This window comes from Lepisosteus oculatus, chromosome 14 (assembly GCF_040954835.1).
Source record: "Lepisosteus oculatus isolate fLepOcu1 chromosome 14, fLepOcu1.hap2, whole genome shotgun sequence".
Lineage (NCBI taxonomy): Eukaryota > Metazoa > Chordata > Actinopteri > Semionotiformes > Lepisosteidae > Lepisosteus > Lepisosteus oculatus.
This window is the reverse complement of record NC_090709.1, coordinates 47860717-47881416: the sequence shown is the minus strand read 5'-3', so window position 1 is coordinate 47881416 and position 20700 is coordinate 47860717. Positions and strand designations below refer to the sequence as shown.

Below are 20700 nucleotides of genomic sequence, written 5' to 3'. Positions count from 1 at the left end.
GGGTGCTCTGTCTCCTCCCCAGATCTCACCTTCAGGCCTGCTGAAATGCCGGACCACTAGGAGACGCTGGAAACGAGGACACAAGACAGAGGTCAGGTCCACAGAGCTCACTCAATCACTACAGCAAGCAGAGACCTCTCGGCCATCAGGACTGTGGGGGTCAGTGTGGGGAGCTGTAGGGCATCGGGAGTTTAGGGGTCAGTGTGGAGCTGTAGGGTATCGGGAGTTTAGGGGTCAGTGTGGGGAGCTGTAGGGTATCGGGAGTTTAGGGGTCAGAGTGGGGAGCTGTAGGGTATCGGGAGTTTAGGGGTCAGTGTGGGGAGCTGTAGGGTATCGGGAGTTTAGGGGTCAGAGTGGGGAGCTGTAGGGTATCGGGAGTTTAGGGGTCAGTGTGGGGAGCTGTAGGGTATCGGGAGTTTAGGGGTCAGTGTGGGGAGCTGTAGGGTATCGGGAGTTTAGGGGTCAGTGTGGGGAGCTGTGGGGTATCGGGAGTTTAGGGGTCAGTGTGGGGAGCTGTAGGGTAGATGTGGGGCACCGGGCCCACCACAGGGCGGCCGGTCCAGTCTCGCGGAAGGCGACCGGGTCAGACTTACGGAAAAGCACCGGGACTTGGGCCGGGACCTCTCCCGCTGCCAGTCCGGGTTCGGCCTGACCGGTGTGACCTGTGAAGACGCCAGACAGCCCATCTCTGAGACAGCTCTAACCACACAGCCCAGCCCAGTCGTGTCGAGACTAGGGGCCTTGGGCAGTCTCTACAGTGTGTCCAGTGAGAGTGTGGACAGGTGAGTGTGTACAGTGTGTCCAGTGAGAGTGTGGACAGGTGAGTGTGTACAGTGTGTCCAGTGAGAGTCTGGACAGATGAGTGTGTCTCTACAGTGTGTCCAGTAAGAGTCTGGACAGGTGAGTGTGTACAGTGTGTCCAGTGAGAGTCTGGACAGGTGAGTCTCTACAGTGTGTCCAGTGAGAGTCTGGACAGGTGAGTGTGTCCAGTGTGTCCAGTGAGAGTCTGGACAGGCGAGTGTGTCCAGTGTGTCCAGTAAAAGTCTGGACAGGCGAGTGTGTCCAGTGTGTCCAGTAAGAGTCTGGACAGGTGAGTCTCTACAGTGTGTCCAGTGAGAGTCTGGACAGGTGAGTGTGTCCAGTGTGTCCAGTGAGAGTCTGGACAGGTGAGTGTGTCCAGTGAGAGTCTGGACAGGCGAGTGTGTCCAGTGTGTCCAGTGAGAGTCTGGACAGGTGAGTGTGTCCAGTGTGTCCAGTGAGAGTCTGGACAGGTGAGTGTGTACAGTGTGTCCAGTAAGAGTCTGGACAGGCGAGTGTGTCCAGTGTGTCCAGTGAGAGTCTGGACAGGTGAGTGTGTACAGTGTGTCCAGTGAGAGTCATGACAGGTGAGTGTGTACAGTGTGTCCAGTGAAAGTCTGGACAGGTGAGTCTCTACAGTGTGTCCAGGAAGAGTCTGGACAGGTGAGTGTGTCCAGTGTGTCCAGGAAGAGTCTGGGACGTCCAGAGGCAATCTGTGCTCTCAGAAGGCCATAATGGACCTGCAGCTTGGTGTTCCTCGGACCCGCGACCCTGTCTCTTGAGCCGAGGCGTGTCCTCAGTCAAGATCACCACTGGAAGTGTCTCTCCTCGTCTGGAGGTGCTACCGTGAGACCTGGTCTGTCAAGCGCTTTGCGCTGCTATGTGTGTGAAAGGTGCTCTATCAGTGAAGTTTATTATTATTATTATTATTATAATACAGCGAGCGCTGCTGGGGGCGGAGAGGCCAGTCGGAGGAGGGCTGGACGCTGGACGCTGGACGCTGGACGGCGGGCGGGAGGGGAGGACTTACGACGCCTCGCCGGGCCCGGGTCCTGCTGCGACCGCGAACGGCCGTGCGGCATCTCTGTCGGTCCATCGTCCTGCCGAGACAAGCAGAGTCACAGAGGGGAGGGGAGGGGGCGGAGCCACACCGCTGGGCGGCTTGTTCCCCACCCCCGCCCCCCTCTGTGTACAGAAGAGCCTCCTGTCCTGACTGGAGGAGCTCACCCAGCTGTGTCTGGAGAGAAGCCAGGGTATCGGCTTCAACCACACGGACTGGGCGGCCTGTTCCCCACCCCCACCACCCTCTGTGTAGAGGTGCAGCTCCTCTCAATATCTTTTTACAGCACGATCACACCCATAAGAGTGGAGTAACGGTAAAAAAAAAACAACTTATTTCTCCACTTATTTTGTTATTTCTTGCCAGCGGTGCTTTTGACTGACTTACCGATTTCACGGGGATACTGAAGAGCGATTCTGTTTATTAAGCGCTATATAGTTCTTTCCTCCTCCTCTCTCTTCACTCCTCTGAGCTCACGGGGCTCCGGCGCCGCCCCCCGCTAGAATCCGCCGCTCTGTGACGTAAGGCGGCTCATTGTGACGCCCCCGTGACGTCGCCCCCGACGCGCTCACGGCTCGGCCGCGAAACAAAAATGGCCGCCATTTTTCGAGGTTGTTTTTTTTGGGGGGGCGGACATTTTATTTTTCCAACTCTCAGCGGCCAGCCGGGTGTCCCTGTACGACCCCGGTAGTCGCCACCTCGGACAGGCAGGGGAAACGGGTCCAGCTGTTTCCGGCCCAAGGGTGACAAAAGCTGCACTTGAATTTAAAGACAAAATCACGTCGAGGGCGCATTCAGCACCCCCACGTCCAACACGGGTTTCCGTGGGGTGGGGTTCAGTGAAAGTAGCAACCCCCCCCGACCCCCAAGTCGAAGAAAGACCAACCTCCACCCCCCTCTAGCGCCCAAGGGCGGACATTTCGGGCCACGCCACGTCCAAAAAACACGGGTCCCCCCCGTCCTGCGGGGAAAAGAGACGCCATTTTCTTTTCCGAGCGCTGCGTGGGACCTCACGACCCCCCCCCCAAAAAAAACGGGCTTCGGTAGACGAGGAAACCCAGGCACGTCGACCTCTCTACAACACCACCCGGCCGTTTCTGTTTCAGACCGTGGGAAAAAAATAAATAAATAAAATTTCGCCCCTCACCGACCGCCGCGCAAAAAAACACAACTTCACGCTACAGAAACGGCCTGTGTGTGTGTGGGGGGGCACGGGAAAAAAATAAAACCTGCGTGTTTTCGGCAGAGTAAGCTCAGCGGGGAAACTCCCTGAATCTCGGGGTTGCTTCTTGAACCCCGAAAACGACCTTTTCTCTCTCTCTCTCGTTTTCTTGGTGTCTGGGACGTTCACGAACTCCGCCGCGTCAGTGCGATTCCCAGCGGGACTTGAACATAACCCCCCCCGTGGAGACACAGCGCCCCCGTGTGGCCGAGAGGACCACCACCCGCAGGGCTGAGCTTTTACTGCCGTGTCCCGCTTTCACTCTGGCGATGAAGGAGGGAATCAAGGAGGAGAATTAATATTGTGATCCACCAGTCCATCACAGGACACACACACACCCTGGACAGGACACCAGTCTTTCACAGGACACCAGTCCATCACAGGACACACACACACCCTGGACAGGACACCAGTCCATCACAGGACACACACACACCCTGGACAGGACACCAGTCTTTCACAGGACACCAGTCCATCACAGGACACACACACACCCTGGACAGGACACCAGTCCTTCACAGGACACCAGTCCATCACAAGACACACACACACCCTGGACAGGACACCAGTCCATCACAGGACACACACACACCCTGGACAGGACACCAGTCCATCACAGGACACACACACACACCCTGGACAGGACACCAGTCCTTCACAGGATACCAGTCCATCACAGTACACACACACCCTGGACAGGACACCAGTCCTTCACAGGATACCAGTCCAGCACAGGACACACACACCCTGGACAGAACACCAGTCCATCAAAGGACACACACACCCTAGACAGAACACCAGTCCATCAAAGGACACACATACAAACCCTGGACAGGACAGCAGTCCATCACAGGACACACACACACTCACACACCCTGGACAGGACACCAGTCCATCACAGGACACACACACTCACACATCCTGGACAGGACACCAGTCCATCACAGGACACACACACCCTGGATAGAACACCAGTCCATCACAGGACACACACACCCTGGACAGGACACCAGTCCATCAAAGGACACACATACAAACACTGGACAGGACAGCAGTCCATCACAGGACACACACACTCACACACCCTGGACAGGACACCAGTCCATCACAGGACACACACACACTCAAACACCCTGGACAGGACACCAGTCCAGCACAGGACACACACACTCTGGATAGAACACCAGTCCATCACAGGACACACACACACTCACACACCCTGGACAGGACACCAGTCCATCATAGGATGTTCAGTGCCTCTCTCTAATAAAGTAGAAACGCGACATTAGACTCCGTTCGAAACGGGAGAAATCACCAGGACACGATACACCTTGCTCCGGACGAAGGGAGAAGACCTGTACCTTCACGAGTCCGGGTTGTGAAAACTTCTTCTGGCAGTTCAAAACGTTTCGAAGAGACTACAGCGCTACCCTGTTTTCCATTTCTATCGTGTGTTATTATACAGTCATAAGTATCTGTCCTGATCACAGAGTCCCCCTCTCACTGCCAGGACTGAAGCCCAGTGCAGCACGAATAATAATAATAATTAATAAGTCTGGACTCTCCCCTCAGAGCTCTTCCCAGGTCAGGGGGATCCCCTCCAGCCCCCCCAGTGTGCAGCCCCCACCTGGATGATGCTCCAGTCCGCTCAGCACACAGCAGCTCTCAGTGGGGAGGAGAGCAGAGGGATGGAGCCAGTTCAGAGAGGGGGGGGTGATTAGGAGGCCATGATGGGTCAAGACCAGGGGGGGAATCAGGCCAGGACACTGGGGTAACACCCCTACTCTTCTCCAGAGACACCCCGGGATTGTTAACGAGCACAGAGAGTTGGTTTGACGTCTCATCCGAAGGACGGCGCCTGTTTACAGTCCAGTGTCCCCCGTCACTATACTGGGGCATCAGGACCCCCACAGACCGCAGGGTGAGAGCGCCCCCTGCTGGCCCCACTCACACCTCTCCCAGCAGCAGCCTTGGGGGAGGGGGGAGGGAAAAAACCAAAAGCTAAACAGATTTTTTTAAATTTTTTTTTTATTGATCCTTAACAAAAGAATAAAAATTACAAGCTTCAGTCCAGTCCAGTCTGGTGTCTCTCAGCTCCAGTCCAGTCTGGTGTCCCTCAGCTCCAGTGCAGTCCAGACTGGGGTCCCTCAGCTTCGGTCCAGACTGGGGTCCCTCAGCTTCGGTCCAGCACAGTCTGGGGTCCCTCAGCTCCAGTCCAGTCCAGTCTGGGGCCCCTCAGCTCCAGTCCAGTCCAGTCTGGGGCCCCTCAGCTCCAGTCCAGTCCAGTCTGGGGTCCCTCAGCTTCGGTCCAGCACAGACTGGGGTCCCTCAGCTTCGGTCCAGCACAGTCTGGTGTCCCTCAGCTTCGGTCCAGACTGGGGTCCCTCAGCTTCGGTCCAGCACAGTCTGGGGTCCCTCAGCTTTGGTCCAGCACAGACTGGGGTCCCTCAGCTTCGGTCCAGCACAGTCTGGTGTCCCTCAGCTTCAGTCCAGACTGGGGTCCCTCAGCTTCGGTCCAGCACAGTCTGGGGTCCCTCAGCTTCAGTGCAGTCCAGTCTGGCGTCCCTCAGCTCCACTCCAGTCCAGTCCAGTCCAGTCCAGTCCAGATCTTAGCCGGCACAGAACCAGGAAAGGAACCTGGAAAGAATATTGTTATTGCAGGTGTGAGGGACACAGACACAGACGTCACCATGACATCAAACAGCAAGAGGAGACTCCTCCTTGAATCACAGACACGACCAGGCGGCGCCCCCCTGTCTGCTCACCTGCACCTCCTCTTCCTCCTCTTGTCCTTCCCGGCAGCCAGCTCCTCCTCTCCCTCGCTCTTCCTCTCCTGAGCTACGGTCGCCACCTCCATCGGCTCGTCCTGGTCTTCTGTCTCCACCGACACGCAGCTCAGGGAGTTAAGAAGGGCGCACCAGCGCTTCTGAAGCAGAGACAGGAGAGTCACGTTAAGAGTCGGACTGGACACTCCAGTACATGAACACTGCACTGAGAGAGAGAGGGGTTCATACAGACACACTGACTGGACACTCCAGGACATGAACACTGCACTGAGAGAGAGAGGGGTTCATACAGACACACTGACTGGACACTCCAGTACATTAACACTGCACAGAGAGAGAGAGGGGTTCACACAGACACACTGACTGGACACTCCAGTACATGAACACTGCACTGAGAGAGAGAGAGAGGGGTTCATACAGACACACTGACTGGACACTCCAGTACATGAACACTGCACTGAGAGAGAGAGAGGGGTTCATACAGACACACTGACTGGACACTCCAGGACATGAACACTGCACTGAGAGAGAGAGAGGGGTTCATACAGACACACTGACTGGACACTCCAGGACATGAACACTGCACTGAGAGAGAGAGAGAGGGGTTCATACAGACACACTGACTGGACACTCCAGTACATGAACACTGCACTGAGAGAGAGAGGGGTTCATACAGACACACTGACTGGACACTCCAGTACATGAACACTGCACTGAGAGAGAGGGGTTCACACAGACACACTGACTGACTGGACACTCCAGTACATGAACACTGCACTGAGAGAGAGAGGGGTTCATACAGACACACTGACTGGACACTCCAGTACATGAACACTGCACTGAGAGAGAGAGAGAGAGAGGGGTTCACACAGACACACTGACTGGACACTCCAGGACATGAACACTGCACTGAGAGAGAGAGGGGTTCACACAGACACACTGACTGGACACTCCAGTACATGAACACTGCACTGAGAGAGAGAGAGAGGGGTTCACACAGACACACTGACTGGACACTCCAGTACATGAACACTGCACTGAGAGAAAGAGGGGTTCATACACACACACTGACTGGACACTCCAGGACATGAACACTGCACTGAGAGAGAGAGAGGGGTTCATACAGACACACTGACTGGACACTCCAGTACATGAACACTGCACTGAGAGAGAGAGAGAGGGGTTCATACAGACACACTGACTGGACACTCCAGGACATGAACACTGCACTGAGAGAGAGAGGGGTTCATACAGACACACTGACTGGACACTCCAGGACATGAACACTGCACTGAGAGAGAGAGGGGTTCATACAGACACACTGACTGGACACTCCAGGACATGAACACTGCACTGAGAGAGAGAGGGGTTCATACAGACACACCGACTGGACACTCCAGGACATGAACACTGCACTGAGAGAGAGAGAAGGGTTCATACAGACACTGGACACTGGACAGGAGTAAAGAGAGGATCAGAGCATCACCCACCTTCTTTTTCTTCTGTCTCACAGGAGGTGGTGATTGGACCTCCTCCAGCTGGAGTCCGAGGAGGGAGAGAGGGGGCAGGAGAGGGAAAGCACAGGGAGAGAAAGACAGAGACAGGTGAGTCAAGTGTCCCAAGAGTACAGAGACTCTGCTGAGATCACACTCGCAGGGAGTGAGCCTGGGTGTAGCCCACTAATACCGACCCACTGGACACCACAGGACAGAGAGGAGGAGGAGGAGAGAGACACACTGCCTGGACACCACAGGACAGAGAGGAGGAGGAGGAGAGAGACACACTGCCTGGACACCACAGGACAGAGAGGAGGAGGAGAGAGACACACTGAGGACAGAGAGGAGGAGGAGAGAGACACTGACAGACAGGGCTGAAAGAGAGAGAGACAGAGAGGCAGGGACAGGCAGACAGCAGGCCGAGAGAGACACTGACAGACAGGGCTGAAAGAGAGAGAGACAGAGAGGCAGGGACAGGCAGACAGCAGGCCGAGAGAGACACTGACAGACAGGGCTGAAAGAGAGAGAGACAGAGAGGCATGGACAGGCAGACAGCAGGCCGAGAGAGACACTGACAGACAGGGCTGAAAGAGAGAGAGACAGAGAGGCAGGGACAGACAGACAGCAGGCCGAGAGAGAGACACTGACAGACAGGGCTGAAAGAGAGAGAGACACTGAGACCCAGGGACAGACAAGACGGCGAAACTCCACCACAGACAGGACAGGGGGCAGGGTGGGACCAGCACTGACCTCCTTCCTCTCTCCTGCCGGAGGAGCTGTCTCCACCTCCTCTTCCTCCTGCAAGTCAAGAGACAGGCTGAGAGAGAGACGGGCTGGCGGGACATCGGCGAACAGAGCTGAAGGCAGAGAGCCGTGGAGACAGGCCCAGCTGGGACAACGCAGGACAGACAGAGAGCAGGGAGACACAGGGAGGGAGACCCAGCTGGGACAACGCAGGACAGACAGAGAGCAGGGAGACACACGGAGAGACACAGGGAGAGAGACAGGGAGAGAGGGACAAACACAGAGACTCAGACAGAAGGACAGAAAGACAGAAAGAGAGAAGTACAGACGGACAAAAAGACAGAGAAAAGGACAGATGGACTGATGGACAGAAAGAGAGAAAAGGACAGAAAGACAGATGGACTGAAGGACAGATGGACAGAGAAAAGAACAGAAAGTCAGAAGGACAGATGGACAGAGAAAAGAACAGAAGGACAGAGGGACAGATGGACAGACAGACAGATGGACGGACAGACAGATGGACAGAGAAAAGAACAGAAAGTCAGAAGGACAGATGGAAAGAGAAAAGAACAGAAAGACAGAAGGACAGTAAAAGGGACAGATGGACAGAAGGAAAGATGGACAGAGAAAAGGACAGAAGGACAGATGGATAGAAAGATAGAAGGATAGACGGACAGACGGACAGAAAGACAGATGGACAGAAGGACAGATGGACAGAGAAAAGAACAGAAAGACAGAAGGACAGTGAAAGGGACAGATGGACAGAAGGAAAGATGGACAGAGAAAAGGACAGAAGGACAGATGGATAGAAAGATAGAAGGATAGAAGGACAGACAGACAGAAAGACAGACGGACAGATGGACAGAGAAAAGAACAGAAAGTCAGAAGGACAGATGGACAGAGAAAAGAACAGAAAGACAGAAGGACAGTGAAAGGGACAGATGGACAGAAGGAAAGATGGACAGAGAAAAGGACAGCAGGACAGATGGACAGAAGGACAGACAGACAGACTGACAGACCGATGGACAGACAGACAGACAGACGGACAGACAGACAGACAGACAGACAGACAGACGGACAGACGGACAGACGGACAGACGGACAGACAGACGGACAGAAGGACAGACGGACAGACTCTGCCCCACTTGCCTCGTCAGACATCTCCGCCTCTCTCCTTGCCCTCCGCACCGGGGAGCCCCAGGCGGGGCCTGGCGGGGCCGGGCGGGCGATGGGGGGCAGGACGGGTGGGGGCAGGGGCAGGGGCACCGCCCCGGGCAGCAGGGGGGGCTCGAGGGGCATGGCGGCGAGGAAGGGGGGGCGGCGGGGCGGGGCGGTCAGCGGCCGGAGGGGGCCGGAGGGGGGGGCCGGGGGCGGGGGGCGGAGGGGGCTCTCGGGCGAGGACGGGGGGGACACCGAGCGGAACGAGCCGGGCGAGCCCGAGCGGGACGAGCCGGGCGACTCTGGGAGCTCCAGATGCAGCTCGGCCGCCCTCTCCAGCTTCTGGACGAGCTCGGGGAGACACGAAGACACCTCGGGATTCTGTCCAGCGGGGAGAGGGGGAGACACAACGCAGGGGGGATGAGACTACGCCTGGACAGGTGAGTGTGGACAGTGAGAGTGTGGACAGGTGAGTGTGGACAGTGTGTCCAGTGAGAGTGTGGACAGGTGAGTGTGGACAGTGTGTCCAGTGAGAGTCTGGACAGGTGAGTGTGGACAGTGTGTCCAGTGAGAGTCTGGACAGGTGAGTGTGGACAGTGTGTCCAGTGAGAGTCTGGACAGGTGAGTGTGTCCAGTGTGTCCAGTGAGAGTCTGGACAGGTGAGTGTGTACAGTGTGTCCAGTAAGAGTCTGGACAGGTGGGTGTGTCTCTACAGTGTGTCCAGTAAGAGTCTGGACAGGCGAGTGTGTCCAGTGTGTCCATTAAGAGTCTGGACAGGCGAGTGTGTCCAGTGTGTCCAGTAAGAGTGTGGACAGGTGTGTCCAACAGTAAGAAGCTGTCTTACCCTGTAACCCAGCTCAGGGGTGTTAGGGGGTGCTCTGTCTCCTCCCCAGATCTCACCTTCAGGCCTGCTGAAATGCCGGACCACTAGGAGACGCTGGAAACGAGGACACAAGACAGAGGTCAGGTCCACAGAGCTCACTCAATCACTACAGCAAGCAGAGACCTCTCGGCCATCAGGACTGTGGGGGTCAGTGTGGGGAGCTGTAGGGTATCGGGAGTTTAGGGGTCAGTGTGGAGCTGTAGGGTATCGGGAGTTTAGGGGTCAGTGTGGGGAGCTGTAGGGTATCGGGAGTTTAGGGGTCAGAGTGGGGAGCTGTAGGGTATCGGGAGTTTAGGGGTCAGTGTGGGGAGCTGTAGGGTATCGGGAGTTTAGGGGTCAGAGTGGGGAGCTGTAGGGTATCGGGAGTTTAGGGGTCAGTGTGGGGAGCTGTAGGGTATCGGGAGTTTAGGGGTCAGTGTGGGGAGCTGTAGGGTATCGGGAGTTTAGGGGTCAGTGTGGGGAGCTGTAGGGTATCGGGAGTTTAGGGGTCAGAGTGGGGAGCTGTAGGGTATCGGGAGTTTAGGGGTCAGTGTGGGGAGCTGTAGGGTATCGGGAGTTTAGGGGTCAGAGTGGGGAGCTGTAGGGTATCGGGAGTTTAGGGGTTAGTGTGGGGAGCTATAGGGTATCGGGAGTTTAGGGGTCAGTGTGGGGAGCTGTAGGGTATCGAGAGTTTAGGGGTCAGTGGGGGGAGCTGTAGGGTAGATGTGGGGCACCGGGCCCACCACAGGGCGGCCGGTCCAGTTTCGCGGAAGGCGACCGGGTCAGACTTACGGAAAAGCACCGGGACTTGGGCCGGGACCTCTCCCGCTGCCAGTCCGGGTTCGGCCTGACCGGTGTGACCTGTGAAGACGCCAGACAGCCCATCTCTGAGACAGCTCTAACCACACAGCCCAGCCCAGTCGTGTCGAGACTAGGGGCCTTGGGCAGTCTCTACAGTGTGTCCAGTGAGAGTGTGGACAGGTGAGTGTGTACAGTGTGTCCAGTGAGAGTGTGGACAGGTGAGTGTGTACAGTGTGTCCAGTGAGAGTCTGGACAGATGAGTGTGTCTCTACAGTGTGTCCAGTAAGAGTCTGGACAGGTGAGTGTGTACAGTGTGTCCAGTGAGAGTCTGGACAGGTGAGTCTCTACAGTGTGTCCAGTGAGAGTCTGGACAGGTGAGTGTGTCCAGTGTGTCCAGTGAGAGTCTGGACAGGCGAGTGTGTCCAGTGTGTCCAGTAAAAGTCTGGACAGGCGAGTGTGTCCAGTGTGTCCAGTAAGAGTCTGGACAGGTGAGTCTCTACAGTGTGTCCAGTGAGAGTCTGGACAGGTGAGTGTGTCCAGTGTGTCCAGTGAGAGTCTGGACAGGTGAGTGTGTCCAGTGAGAGTCTGGACAGGTGAGTGTGTACAGTGTGTCCAGTAAAAGTCTGGACAGGCGAGTGTGTCCAGTGTGTCCAGTGAGAGTCTGGACAGGTGAGTGTGTCCAGTGTGAGTCTGGACAGGTGAGTGTGTACAGTGTGTCCAGTAAGAGTCTGGACAGGCGAGTGTGTCCAGTGTGTCCAGTGAGAGTCTGGACAGGTGAGTGTGTACAGTGTGTCCAGTGAGAGTCATGACAGGTGAGTGTGTACAGTGTGTCCAGTGAAAGTCTGGACAGGTGAGTCTCTACAGTGTGTCCAGGAAGAGTCTGGACAGGTGAGTGTGTCCAGTGTGTCCAGGAAGAGTCTGGGACGTCCAGAGGCAATCTGTGCTCTCAGAAGGCCATAATGGACCTGCAGCTTGGTGTTCCTCGGACCCGCGACCCTGTCTCTTGAGCCGAGGCGTGTCCTCAGTCAAGATCACCACTGGAAGTGTCTCTCCTCGTCTGGAGGTGCTACCGTGAGACCTGGTCTGTCAAGCGCTTTGCGCTGCTATGTGTGTGAAAGGTGCTCTATCAGTGAAGTTTATTATTATTATTATTATTATAATACAGCGAGCGCTGCTGGGGGCGGAGAGGCCAGTCGGAGGAGGGCTGGACGCTGGACGCTGGACGCTGGACGGCGGGCGGGAGGGGAGGACTTACGACGCCTCGCCGGGCCCGGGTCCTGCTGCGACCGCGAACGGCCGTGCGGCATCTCTGTCGGTCCATCGTCCTGCCGAGACAAGCAGAGTCACAGAGGGGAGGGGAGGGGGCGGAGCCACACCGCTGGGCGGCTTGTTCCCCACCCCCGCCCCCCTCTGTGTACAGAAGAGCCTCCTGTCCTGACTGGAGGAGCTCACCCAGCTGTGTCTGGAGAGAAGCCAGGGTATCGGCTTCAACCACACGGACTGGGCGGCCTGTTCCCCACCCCCACCACCCTCTGTGTAGAGGTGCAGCTCCTCTCAATATCTTTTTACAGCACGATCACACCCATAAGAGTGGAGTAACGGTAAAAAAAAAACAACTTATTTCTCCACTTATTTTGTTATTTCTTGCCAGCGGCGCTTTTGACTGACTTACCGATTTCACGGGGATACTGAAGAGCGATTCTGTTTATTAAGCGCTATATAGTTCTTTCCTCCTCCTCTCTCTTCACTCCTCTGAGCTCACGGGGCTCCGGCGCCGCCCCCCGCTAGAATCCGCCGCTCTGTGACGTCAGGCGGCTCATTGTGACGCCCCCGTGACGTTGCCCCCGACGCGCTCACGGCTCGGCCGCGAAACAAAAATGGCCGCCATTTTTCGCGGTTGTTTTTTTTGGGGGGGCGGACATTTTATTTTTCCAACTCTCGGCGGCCAGCCGGGTGTCCCTGTACGACCCCGGTAGTCGCCACCTCGGACAGGCAGGGGAAACGGGTCCAGCTGTTTCCGGCCCAAGGGTGACAAAAGCTGCACTTGAATTTAAAGACAAAATCACGTCGAGGGCGCATTCAGCACCCCCACGTCCAACACGGGTTTCCGTGGGGTTTGGTTCAGTGAAAGTAGCACCCCCCCCCCGACCCCCAAGTCGAAGAAAGACCAACCTCCACCCCCCTCTAGCGCCCAAGGGCGGACATTTCGGGCCACGCCACGTCCAAAAAACACGGGTCCCCCCCGTCCTGCGGGGAAAAGAGACGCCATTTTCTTTTCCGAGCGCTGCGTGGGACCTCACGACCCCCCCCCCAAAAAAAACGGGCTTCGGTAGACGAGGAAACCCAGGCACGTCGACCTCTCTACAACACCACCCGGCCGTTTCTGTTTCAGACCGTGGGAAAAAAATAAATAAATAAAATTTCGCCCCTCACCGACCGCCGCGCAAAAAAACACAACTTCACGCTACAGAAACGGCCTGTGTGTGTGGGGGGGGGGCACGGGAAAAAAATAAAACCTGCGTGTTTTCGGCAGAGTAAGCTCAGCGGGGAAACTCCCTGAATCTCGGGGTTGCTTCTTGAACCCCGAAAACGACCTTTTTTCTCTCTCTCGTTTTCTTGTTGTCTGGGACGTTCACGAACTCCGCTGCGTCGGTGCGATTCCCAGCGGGACTTGAACATAACGCCCCCCGTGGAGCCACAGCACCCCCGTGTGGCCGAGAGGACCACCACCCGCAGGGCTGAGCTTTTACTGCCGTGTCCCGCTTTAAACTCTGGCGATGAAGGAGGGAATCAAGGAGGAGAATTAATATTGTGATCCACCAGTCCATCACAGGACACACACACACCCTGGACAGGACAGCAGTCCATCACTGGACACACACACCCTCACACACCCTGGACAGGACACCAGTCCATCACAGGATGTTCAGTGCCTCTCTCTAATAAAGTAGAAATGCGACATTAAACTCCATTCGAAACGGGAGAAATCACCAGGACACGATACACCTTGCTCCGGACAATGGGAGAAGACCTGTACCTTCACGAGTCCGGGTTGTGAAAACTTCTTCTGGCAGTTCAAAACGTTTCGAAGAGACTACAGCGCTACCCTGTTTTCCATTTCTATCGTGTGTTATTATACAGTCATAAGTATCTGTCCTGATCACAGAGTCCCCCTCTCACTGCCAGGACTGAAGCCCAGTGCAGCATGAATAATAATAATAATTAATAAGTCTGGACCCTCCCCTCAGAGCTCTTCCCAGGTCAGGGGGATCCCCTCCAGACCCCCCAGTGTGCAGCCCCCCCTGGATGATGCTCCAGTCCGCTCAGCACACAGCAGCTCTCAGTGGGGAGGAGAGCAGAGGGATGGAGCCAGTTCAGAGAGGGGGGGGTGATTAGGAGGCCATGATGGGTCAAGACCAGGGGGGGAATCAGGCCAGGACACTGGGGTAACACCCCTACTCTTCTCCAGAGACACCCCGGGATTGTTAATGACCACAGAGAGTCAGGACCTTGGTTTGACCTCCCATCCGAAGGACGGCGCCTGTTTACAGTCCAGTGTCCCCCGTCACTATACTGGGGCATCAGGACTCACACAGACCACAGGGTGAGAGCGCCCCCTGCTGGCCCCACTCACACCTCTCCCAGCAGCAGCCTTGGGGGGGGGGGGGGAGGGAAAAAACCAAAAGCTAAATAGATTTAAAAAAAAAAATTTTATTGATGCTTAACAAAAGAACAAAAATTACAAGCTTCAGTCCAGACTGGGGTCTGGGGTCCCTCAGCTTCAGTCCAGTCCAGTTTGGGGCCCCTCAGCTTCAGTCCAGTCCAGTCTGGGGCCCCTCAGCTCCAGTGCAGTCCAGACTGGGGTCCCTCAGCTTCGGTCCAGCACAGACTGGGTTCCCTCAGCTTCGGTCCAGCACAGTCTGGTGTCTCTCAGCTTCAGTCCAGACTGGGGTCCCTCAGCTTAGGTCCAGCACTGTCTGGGGTCCCTCAGCTCCAGTCCAGTCCAGTCTGGTGTCTCTCAGCTCCGGTGCAGTCCAGTCTGGTGTCTCTCAGCTCCGGTCCAGTCCAGTCTGGTGTCCCTAGGCTCCAGTCCAGTCCAGTCTGGTGTCCCTCAGCTCCTGTCCAGTTCAGTCTGGGGCCCCTCAGCTTCAGTGCAGTCCAGTCTGGCGTCCCTCAGCTCCACTCCAGTCCAGTCCAGTCCAGTCCAGTCCAGATCTTAGCTGGCACAGAACCAGGAAAGGAACCTGGAAAGAATATTGTTATTGCAGGTGTGAGGGACACAGACACAGACGTCACCATGACATCAAACAGCAAGAGGAGACTCCTCCTTGAATCACAGACACGACCGGGCGGCGCCCCCCTGTCTGCTCACCTGCACCTCCTCTTCCTCTACTTGTCCTTCCCGGCATCCTGCTCCTCCTCTCCCTCGCTCTTCCTCTCCTGACCCACGGTCTCCGCCGCCTCCATCAGCTCGTCCTGATCATCTGTCTCCACCGACACGCAGCTCAGGGACTTTAAAAAGACGCACCAGTGCTTCTGAAGCAGAGACAGGAGAGTCACGTTAAGAGTCGGACTGGACACTCCAGGACATGAACACTGCACTGAGAGAGAGAGAGGGGTTCATACAGACACATGACTGGACACTCCAGTACATGAACACTGCACTGAGAGAGAGAGGGGTTCATACAGACACACTGACTGGACACTCCAGTACATGAACACTGCACTGAGAGAGAGAGAGGGGTTCATACAGACACACTGACTGGATACTGACTGGACACTGGACAGATGTAAAGAGAGGATCAGAGCATTACCCACCTTATTTTTCTTCTGTCTCACAGGAGGTGGTGATTGGACCTCCTCCAGCTGGAGTCCGAGGAGGGAGAGAGGGGGCAGGAGAGGGACAGCACAGGGAGAGAAAGAGAGAGACAGGTGAGTCAAGTGTCCCAAGAGTACAGAGACTCTGCTGAGATCACACTCGCAGTGAGTGACACCGACACTAACCAGCCTCAGGACAGCACTGCTAGAGCACCACAACCCAGACTCAACCACATCACAGCACAGATCAAACAGCAATATCTCACACACTGGGACACACACACACAAACACAACATAAACTGGAATGCTACAGAACCTTAAACAGACAATACACACTAGCTGAATATTTGACCAAAATAAAAAATAACAAACAGAAACAGACCCTGACGAAGTACAGGCTCAGTGACCACAACCTGGCCATAGAAACTGGGCGACACAGGCAGACCTGGCTGCCCAGAGAGGACAGGCTGTGCTCCCACTGCCAGCGGGGAGAAATAGAGACAGAGGTGCACTTCCTACTGCACTGTGACAGATACTCTGGGATTAGAGAAACATTCTTCCCGAAATTCAGAAATCTAATCCCAGAGTTCCCACACCTGCCAGAATCACAACGGGTCCCAATCCTACTGGGAGAGGGAGGAGTGAACTCAGTTGATCTGGCAGCCCAGTATGTGATCTCCTGTCACAGCCTGAGGAACAGTGAGTCTGTCTCCCAATAATGCTCCAGCCGCCTACAGTATATGTCAATATTTTATAATATGTCTTTGTTGTAAATGTCTGTAACGTGTCTGCTTTACGCAGAGAGTGGCGGGGGTTGGATGTCAAGGCCTGACGATACCGTATTACGCAGAGAGTAGAGGGGTGGGATGTCAGGGCCATACGACACTTCTTTATTCAGAGAGTGGAGGGGGTGGGATGTCAGGGCTAGATGACACTGCTTTACACAGAGAGTGGAGAGGTGGGTGTCAAGGCTATACGACAGTGCTTTCCGCAGAGAGTGGTGGGGGTGTGATGTCAGGGCCATACAACAGTGCTTTACACAGAGAGTGGTGGGGGTGGGATGTCAGGGCCATATGACACTGCTTTACACAGAGAGTGGCGGGGCTAGGATGTCAGGGCCATATGACACTGCTTTACACAGAGAGTGGTGGGGGTGGGATGTCAGAGCTTGACGACACTGCTTTATGCAGAGAGTGGAGGGGTGGGATGTCAGGGCTATACGACAGTGCTTTCGACAGAGAGTGGTGGGGGTGTGATGTCAGGGCCATATGACACTTCTTTACGCAGGGAGTGGCAGGGGTGGGATGTCAGGGCCTGACGATACTACTTTACACAGTTAGTGGTGGGGGTGGGATTTCAGGGCCATACGACACTTCTTTACGCAGAGAATGGCAGGGCTTGACGACACTGCTTTATGCAAAAAATGGAGGGGTGGGTGTCAGGGCTATATGACAGTGCTTTCCGCAGAGAGTGGTGGCGGTGTGATGTCAGGGCCATACAGCAGTGCTTTACACAGAGAGTGGTGGGGGTGGGATGTCAGGGCCATATGACACTGCTTTACACAGAGAGTGGCGGGGGTGGGATATCAGGGCCTGACAACACAGCTTAACGCAGAGTGTGGAGGGGTGGGTGTCAGGGTTATACGGCAGTGCTTTACGCAGAGAGTGGTGGGGGAGGGATGTCAGGGCTTGACAACACTGCTTTATGCAGAGAGTGGAGGGGAGGGTTTCAGGGCCATAAGACACTGCTTTATGCAGAGAGTGGAGGGATTGGTGTCAGGGCCATATGACACTACTTTACACAGAGAGTGGCGGGAGTGGGATGTCAGGCCCTGACGATACTACTTTACGTAGACAGTGGCGGGGGTGGGATGTCAGGGCCTGACGATACTTATTTACGCAGAGAGTGGCAGGGGTGGGATGTCAGGGCCTGAAGATACTGCTTTTCGCAGAGAGCGGAGGAGGTGGGATACAACCTCTCAGTGGGGCCAGCAGGGGGCACTCACCCTGCGCTCTGTGTGGGTCTTAATGCCCCAGTGTAGTGACGGGGGACACGATCTGGCCCACCAGCGACGAGCAGGTTACCAGATCTAGACAAAGGGGGCAACTCTTAGTCGTATGAGCTTAGTCACACATCGCAGCGATTAAAAAAACAAAACAAACATATTATGTCTGTTACTAACGACTTTTTTTTCCTACATTGAAAGTCTCTTTCCCGGGTGATTTTCTAGCGCGACTGGGGCTCTTCATTTCTCCTCGGTGTCTCATCGCGGGCGGATTTGAAACAGACCACAGAAGATGGTCACACACTATATTATTATTGAGAGTCTGGCTCACTGTTCCCCAGGCTGGGACAGGAGATCCCACACTGTATTATTATTATTGAGAGACAGGCTTACTCTCTGTTCCTCAAGCTCAGACAGGACATCACATACTGTATTATTATTGATTGACAGGCTCACTGTTCCTCAGGCTGGGACAGGAGATCACACACTGTATTATTATTATTTAGAGACAGGCTCACTGTCTGTTCCTCAGAGTTGGACAGGAGATCCCACACTGAATTATTATTTTAGAGAGACAGGCTCACTGTATGTTCCCCAGGCTGGGTCAGGAGCTCACACAGTATTATTATAATTATTGAGAGACAGTCTCACTGTCTGTTCCTCAGTCTGGGACAGGAGATCACACACTGTATTATTATTATTGAGAGACAGGCTCACTGTCTGTTCCCCAGGCTGGGACAGGAGATAACACTGTATTATTATTGAGAGACAAACTCACTGTCTGTTCCTCAGGCTGGGACAGTAGATCACACTGTATTATTATTATTGAGAGTCTGGCTCACTGTTCCCCAGGCTGGGACAAGAGATCCCACACTGTATTATTATTATTTAGAGACAGACTCACTGTCTTTTCCTCGGTCTGGGACAGATGGTCACACACTGTAAAATTATTGAGACAGGCTCACTGTCTGTTCCTCAATCTGGGACAGTAGATCACATTGTATTATTATTATTAATATTATTGAGAGTCTGGCACACTGTTCCCCAGGCTGGGACAGGAGATCCCACACTGTATTATTATTATTTTGAGACAGGCTCACTGTTTGTTCCTCAGGCTGGGACAGGAGATCACACACTGTATTATTTTTATTGAGAGAGAGGCTCACTGTCTGTTCATCAGACTGGGACAGGAGATCCCACACTGAATTATTATTATTGAGAGACAGGCTTACTCTCTGTTCCTCAGGCGAAGACAGGACATCACATACTGTATTATTATTGATTGACAGGCTCATTGTTCCTCAGGCTGGGACAGGAGATCAGACACTGTATTATTATTATAGTGAGACAGGCTCACTGTATATTCCCCAGGCTGGGACAGGAGGTCATACATTATATTATTATTATAGAGAGACAGGCTCACTGTATGTTCCACAAGCTGAGACAGGAATTCACACTGTATTATTATTATTGAGAGACAGGCTCACTGTCTGTTCCTCAGGCTGGGACAGAGGATCACACACTGTATTATTATTGAGAGACAGGCTCACTGTCTGTTTCTCAGGCTGGGACAGAGGATCACACACTGTATTATTATTGAGAGACAGGCTCACTCTCTGTTCCTCAGGCTGGGACAGGAGATCACACATTGGCTTGTTATTGAGAGGCAGGCTCACTGTCTGTTCCTCAGGCTGGGACAGGAGATCACACGCTGTATTATTATTATTGAGAGACAGGCTCACTGTCTGTTTCTCAGGCTGGGACAGGAGATCACACACTGTATTACTATTATTGACAGATAGGCTCACTGTGTCTTCACTTGGGCTTGAACAGGAGATCACACACTGGATTATTATTATTGAGAGAGGCTCACAGTCTGTTCCTCAGGCTGAGACAGGAAATCACACACTATTATTATTACTGAGAGACAGGCTCACAGTCTGTTCCTCAGGCTGGGACAGGAGATCACACACTCTATTATTATTATTGAGAGACAGGCTCACAGTCTGTTCCTCAGGCTGGGACAGTAAATCACACACTCTATTATTATTATTGAGAGACAGGCTCACTGTCTGTTCCTCAGGCTAGGGTAGGATATCACACACTGTATTATTAGTATTGAGAGAAAGCCTCAGTGTTCCCCAGGCCGGGAAAGGAGATAACACATTGTATTTTTATTATTGAGAGACAGGCTCACTGTTCCTCAGGCTGGGACAGGAGATCCCACACTGTATTATTATTATTGAGAGACAGGCTCACTGTCTGTTCCTCAGGCTGGGACAGGAGATCACAAACTGTATTATTATTATAGAGAGACCTGCTCTTTCCTGACTGTTCCTTAGGCTGGGACAGCAGATCATAATCTGCTTTATTATTATTGAGAGACTGGCTCACTCCTGTCTGTTCCTCAGGCCGGGACAGGAGATCACACACTGTATTATTATTATTGAGAGACGGGCTCACTGTCTGTTCCTCTGACTGGGGCAGGAAATGACACACTGTATAATTAGTATTGAGAGACAGGCTCAGTGTTCCCCAGGCTGAGACAGGAGATCACACACTGTATTATTATTATTGAGTATCTGGTTCACTGTTCCCCAGGCTGGGACAGGAAATCACACACTGTATTATTATTATTGAGAGACAGGCTCACTGTCTGTTCCTCAGGCTGGGGCAGGATATCACACACTGTATTATTAGTATTGAGATACAGACTCACTGTCTGTTCCTCCTGCTGGGACTGGAGAACACACACTGTTCTATTATAACTGAGGGACATGCTCACTGTTTGTCCTTCAGACTGGGACAGGACATTCCATACTAGGTTATCATTATTGAGAGACAGGCTCGCTGTCTGTTCCTCAGGCTAGTACAGGAGATCACGCACTGTATTATTATTATTTAGATACAGGCTCACTGTGTGTTCCTCTGGCTGGGACAGTAGATCAC

At 54.2% G+C, this 20700-nt stretch overlaps 2 long non-coding RNA genes across 2 annotated transcripts; both read right to left on the bottom strand.

Moving 5' to 3' along the window:
• On the bottom strand, positions 1-2344 carry LOC138243484 (uncharacterized). The gene is made up of 4 exons (XR_011192144.1): positions 2246-2344; positions 1829-1898; positions 594-662; positions 1-66 (listed from the first exon to the last, which is right to left on the bottom strand). It is a non-coding gene; the product is annotated as an uncharacterized lncRNA (long non-coding RNA).
• Positions 2345-10114: 7770 nt separating this feature from the next.
• Positions 10115-12698, bottom strand: LOC138243438 (uncharacterized). Its single transcript, XR_011192126.1, has 4 exons — positions 12600-12698; positions 12183-12252; positions 10919-10987; positions 10115-10201 (listed from the first exon to the last, which is right to left on the bottom strand). It is a non-coding gene; the product is annotated as an uncharacterized lncRNA (long non-coding RNA).
• Between the last annotated feature and the right edge of the window lie 8002 nt (positions 12699-20700).